This window comes from Pinus tabuliformis, chromosome Q (genome assembly GCF_031772625.1).
Source record: "Pinus tabuliformis cultivar Carrire ecotype Pingquan chromosome Q, CPIR1, whole genome shotgun sequence".
In the NCBI taxonomy this organism is placed as follows: Eukaryota; Viridiplantae; Streptophyta; class Pinopsida; order Pinales; family Pinaceae; genus Pinus; species Pinus tabuliformis.
Window position 1 is genome coordinate 371470584 of NC_142296.1, and position 6608 is coordinate 371477191.

At 36.9% G+C, this 6608-nt stretch overlaps 1 pseudogene; it reads right to left on the reverse strand.

Annotated features, from left to right (window-relative positions):
• Positions 1-3623: 3623 nt before the first annotated feature.
• On the reverse strand, positions 3624-5335 carry LOC149219717 (kinesin-like protein KIN-14L pseudogene; annotated as a pseudogene).
• Positions 5336-6608: the final 1273 nt, after the last annotated feature.

The following is a 6608-nucleotide window of genomic DNA, read 5'->3' on the forward strand; positions in this document are numbered from 1 at the left end:
TGTTTTCTATCTTGGATATTATAACCCCCACCACCGCTTGCATAATTTCAACATCTTTGTCAGACCTTCCGTTTACGGTGTTGGATTCGCCAACATTTAGGGGATCTCCCCAGTATGAAGTCCCAACTAGACCTCACACTATTTGGTGTAGGAGTCCCATCTGGTATGATGGCCCGATTGCCATTGTTTGGGAAAATTATAGACTTATAATTTGATAGACATAAATGATCGACCAGGGGTAGGTAAGCTTGTGAGATGCTACAAAAAATATATGCAGGCTAATACTGTAAGTGTTGTTCTAAATAAAATCAACACACACAACTTCAAGAACTCTTTTCCTCATTAACTCTTAGAAGCAATGGCTATGGAGTAGATAATTCATCTCTCTACAACACCAAGAATTGTTAATGTATATCAAGAAAAGATACAAACCCAAACAATAACAATTAGCTCAATTCACACTTTGCATAACATAAATGAAAGCCTATTCAAAAATTCCAAATAATTAATCAAATAAGCTCACATTTAACCATCATTCACAAGTTGTTACAAATTAGAAAAGAGAATTGTAAATTGTGTACTAATTCTATAGATGCATGACAAGAATAAATGGAAATAAAACAAATTTGCATCTACAAGTGTTGTGAGTAAAGGGGGGCCCTCCCTTACTCACAACCCCTTCAACTACGAAAGGAGTTACTCAATGAAATTCAGTAGAACATAACGTATTATATTAATATGGAAAATATACAGTAATACAGGGTCTGATATATTCAACCTATCCTTCTTCTCTCCAGATCCTCTCTATCCCCCTCCTAATAAACATAAAGGTATTTTATACAAATACATGGGAATAATCTGCCTCCAATTAGAAAATATAACATCCTACAACTGCTGGCTAACAATACCTGACAAAGATATCAGAAATAAACATGATGAGTTCGATCCATGACTGAAAGCATGGATCGAACAGATTTCATGAAGTTGTTGGAACTGCCTCTTAATATGGCCATCTGAAAAAGGAATGAAGGTCTGGGCAGTTTCAATGGCAGTTTTGAGGTGACCAATAAGACAACATCCATATTAGTGACTTTCTCAACAAAACCCATGTCTTCATTTTCCTCGAGGCTAACCGGAACATGCTCAACCATGGATATCGCTATAGGAAATCAGGGCAGTTACAGCAAATCTCCACATCTATAGGAAATCAACAAACTTGCGGGAAATTGTGGAGTAGTTGCAGGAATCTCGGAACCAATTCAGAAAATGGTTGATCTGTGCAAGATATGGTCATCTCCTTTGACATTGTAGGTGATTCGATTTGATAACATTTTAACTTTGAAAATACTTAGGAATTAAAGTAAAATGATACATTTTAAAATAATTTGCATACCTTCAAGTTCACAACACCTTCTTGGTAAAAATACACAAAACATGGCAAAAGAGGGTGTTCAAGGATTAAGAAAGGTTCAAAATAAAGGGGTTAAGACTTCACAAACACCATCAGAAATGAGCAAAACTGGGACTCAACATCTCCCCCACACCTAGCTTCTTGCATATCCCTTATGCAAGCAAAAACGTTCCTCTAGGAAGAAAATCCAGTCCTTGCTCTGGGCCACAACTACTGCAGCCAAGTGGTCTAGGTGCGCCATGTTAGATTATGCTTTATGTACCTTGTTCTGATACTCTTCTTTCTTCTTCTGCAAATGATCAATCTGAACTTGATGTTTCTTCATAATACGATAGGTCTTCTAATGTTTTTCTTTCCATTCTTCCACCTCTTTTTGTAATCATAGACTATTCTCCTTCAAGGTCTCATTTTTTGTCCGTAGCACCCATTCAGACACGGTGAGCTCATTAATGGTCTCCTCCATCTCCTTCTGAGATTTCTTTTTCTTAGAGGTTCCTTCATCCCCATTCTATTCTTGAGAGGACTGAGGCGGACTTGGTTCCTCCCGTTCTCGGCCATCTTCAATTGTTTTCTCCCCGCTTTCTTGTAGCAGTGGTTCTTGGAAAGATGCAGTTTCCTACTCTTCTCTGTCGATAAACTCAACCAATTCAATCTTCTCCTGTTCCCCTTAGACAAGTCCCGGGCCTTCTTATCCTTCTTTTTAGTCTTAATTTGTTGTTCCTTCTCCTCTAAAATTTCCTTTGTCTCTAGCTTCACTGCCTGGCTTCTTGTGAAACGCCTAATAGGAGTAGAGGTACCCTTTGATGCCTTAGGATTTTTCCCCATAGTTTCGTTGACTACTACCACTTCTTCATCTTTCTTCACCTCCTTAGTTAGCTGACCACAGGTCTGGGGTTTCTTTTTAGGCCTCTCCACTGGTTCTGCTTCTTTAGTTTCAGGTACATCAGGCTCCTTCTCATCGTTGTAATACCCTATTTAATCTTATCCTGGAAATTTTATTAAGTGTTTAAATTTCCTTAAAATATGGACTTATAATTATCAATAAATATTGGTACATACCTACATTGGTGAAACTATAAATTTGGTACTGATACAAATTTTGTTATTTACCTCCCCAAATTTTTAAAATTTATAGAAGACATAGTCCTCTCCAATTCATTACCAAATTATATATATATCCATATCACATTCCCAAATGTCCTCTCAGATTTACTTGGGAGAAGACATGGTCCTCTCCAATTAATTACCAATTTATATATTCATCTCTCATCCCCAAAATGTCCTCTCACATTTACTTGGGAGAAGACATGGTCCTCTCCAATTAATTACCAATTTATATATTCATCTCTCATCCCAAAAATATTTACTTGGGAGAAGACATGGTCCTCTCCAATTAATTACCCAATTTTATATTCATATCACATTCCCAAATGTCCTCTCATGTTTACTTGGGAGAAGAGAAGTCAAATGTAAGGATGAGGGAGAAGTTATGACATTAATGAGAGGTGGTTGAGGTGGAGAAGAGAAGGGGGCATAAAAAGGGAAGGATGAGGGGAGGAAGAGAATGCTTAGTCTTGTTTTTGGTTTTGGTTTGGCTGTGGTTTTGGAGGAATTGTTTGAGAGAGAGGAGGGGAGTATTATTCATCTTGGACACACTACATCTGGTTGGACTTGGGCTCGGAGGGCTAGGGAATTTGTCGAGGTTTTCTGGGCTAGGAATTACTTCCTAGTTGGTTGGGAGATAAATCCAGTCGGTAGTCAAGAGGAGCATTCCAGCAGGAGCAGCAGCTCAAGGGCATCTCCACTACGTTATCGATATAGGTATTCCTCTATGCACAGATTACTCATGTAAGTGATTGAAATGAAATGTTCACTATTTAAATTGTATGAATTATATTTTAAATGGTAAATTATCATCATTTAAATGTCTTTTATAAAAAAAAAATATTTCCCCTTTTATTGCATTTAAAATTAGAGCATATAGATCTGGTAGAGGACCCTAGGAGGGGACCTTACATGGAAGTAAATTATCACCATTTAAATGTCTTGTCAGAAAATAAATTATTGCCCATTTTATTACATTTAAAATTAGAGAATATAGATCTGGTAGAGGACCTTAGGAGGGGACCTTACATGTGGTATCGGAGCCTAGGTTCAAAATCTGGACCTTGAAGCCTACCTCCTTTAAAAAATAAAAATAAATAAATTTACATCATTTGGTTATAAGAAACCCATCACACCCACATTCATCTTTATCATATCCTCTTGAATCTATCCTTGCGACCTTTTGTAGGCCTCTTGATGAACTTTTCTCAGTGAGCCGCTCAAAAAGCTTCTCGTTCTCCTCATGCAAACGCTCAATAAGTTGATCCCTTTTGGCAAGTTCTTCCTCTAGCTTCTTAGCTACCAATAAAGCATCGATCTCCGAATTACCATTTTTTCCGAATCACCCTTCCAGTGACCATCAACACCTTCAATTGTCTTAGTAGCCTGAGCTTTAGCAAGCTTATTTTCCAGTTCTTTAACTTTGGTCTCGAGAATTTGAATCACAGTTGTGTGTTCTTGCAACTGGATCTTATGTTCCTGTTCAACCTTCATAATATGTGCTGCTTGATTCTTAGTTGTGCATTCTGTTCTTCTTCATATTTCTGTTTCTCTTGTAGCATTACACTCTCTGTTTTTAGATCTACCTGCAATGCAAATGCAACTTTCCAAGATTTTTTTTTTTTACTTCATTGAATAAGAGAAGAGATTGATCATCTGCCTCTTTCAGTGCTTTCTCTAAATGCATAACCTCTTGCCTTGCCTCTGAAAATTCCTTTTCTTTCATATATCTCCTTGTGAGCTTCATTTGCCACATCTCTCCACTTCTTCATGGTATCATGATTTCAGAGACTTAGTTCAACATTTCGAGCTCTTGCAGCAAAATTTAGAGACGATATTGTCTCCTGTACTTCTGCATGGCTGGGACTCACGTTAACAATAATCAAAGTCTTGGAATCACCACCTAAAGAATCTGAGAGAATTTGAGTGAGCCTTGAGTTATCATAAGGTACGTGGTCCTTCTTTGATGTCAAAGCAAATAAAACATCCCCCAACGCAGACAATGATTTATGTGCATGCAACAACTCTTTGAGGCAGTCCCCATTAGCTTCCTCCTTAGGCAAACACCCAATTCTAGCTAAATCAACCAGTGAAAGCTTGCTATATTGTCACTCCCCAGTGAGGCTGCTAGACAATTGTATATGAATTGTAACAACCGAATGAGAATAGCTACATTCTTCAAACATTCATGGCTCAGTTTTGTATTCCCAATTTTAGCACACTCAAAAAATCAGTTGGATTTTCAACTTTTTCCTGTACAAGTTCAACAAAAAACTTTGTCGGACCCATACATATTTTTGAGGGATTTCCACTGGTGTTGAAAAGAAAATCATGAACCTCCTCATTGTGGAGCTCAAACATTGTAACATGGAAGTCGAATTTAGAAGAATATGTGTTAGCATTAGAAAAATCGAATAGCTCCTCAAACGCCCTAAAATAAAGTCCGCGGTCATGGCTTGAACCTTCCATTGTATATGTTTTCCCAGAGCCCATTTGGCCATAAGCAAATACAGAGACGTTGTATCCATCAAAAGAAGACCGTGCTAAAGGCTGAACATCTTGAAAGAAATCCCCTTGGCCAACATGAGGTCCATAAACTCTGTCAAATTCAAAATCCTTTTTAGAACTTGTAACAGGATCACCACCAAGATTTATACGTATCGTAAAATCATCAGGAAATTCTATTGCTGGTACACCCTCATCCTCAAACAGAGGGAGAACACGGCAAAATACCCTTATATTTCCTTTTACAGTTACTAATTCATTAAATAGTTTCTTCCTTTCTGAGACCAATGGAGTGATTCTTGTAGAAGACCACATATGACACAGATATGAACATCTTTTCCCTGAACACTCAACAACAAGGAAAGAACCAGAATAGGATGCTCATAGCAACCTACAAGTTCCATAAACTCCATTGCTCTTTTATTTCCATTAGTATAATCATTTATATTTATTATAATATCATCCTGACTAGGGAATTCTGTCTTTAATTTCTTCAACAAAGAACCAGCACTCAAATCATTGTTTTCAACAACTTCAGCCTTTAGGGTAGAAGGAGGTGCATATGGAAAAGTCAAAACTGGGGAAATACCCTTTGATTCCTTGTTCATCGTCTCTATCAATTCAATTAAGAAATATTATCCAACATTAACAATTTTATCCTGCTTCAAGTTTTCCTTTCTTGTAATTGCATTGGGAATATCAAAGATTTGATGGTGATTACTTATGCCAATAGCTATACATTAAGCCAAATCCAAATCACTAAAGCTAGGTACTATCATAGGCTAGATTCTAGAACTTATGTCTGAATTTTGGTTTTACTTATCCTGAAAAGATCCTGCAAAGATATCGAAAGCTTGTTCAAATAACCCGTGATCACACTCTTGTTTACACAATATGTGGGAAACAAGTAGCTTAGCTTCAGCCCAAGAAGAAGATCTCCCATAAGAACATATTTTGTTAGTTGGCAACCCACAATACTTTGCTTTGGATTCAATATCTATTTTTTATCAACTGAAATACATCCTTCCATGGATCTATGAAGAAATCCATTATCATCAGTGAGCTGGAAACAACATACAGATACATAAGTCTCAAATCTTGCTACTAATAACTCATTTTGAAAATTTTCTAACCAGACATTGTTCAATTGAATAAGCACCATTATGTTCCTTGTGAAAGTTACCTGTTTACTGGATTGATCCTCGCTTGTTCAATGGCACCACACATTATTTTGGGTTTCCTAAAACTGGAGGTAAGGATTGATTGAGGCATATAACTTCACCATTTTTTTTTACAGTGATAGAGGCAGATACGGGCTTTGATTCTTTTGGTTTATTCAGTAATTTTTTTTGGTTCAACATGGTGATCAGTATGATTTTTGTTTGTAAATTTATGTGATGATTTCATACCACATGCACCAGTGCACTGCATTTGTAAGTGATTTTCTAGTCATATAGAACCTCCTAGACACTCCATGCCACAACCAGAACTTAATACCCCAATGTAGAATTACCAGCTCAAAATTGTACAAAATGGTCTTACTAATTGAAATACTTTGTTGTTAAAATTTATTTGGCTGGCATAAAAT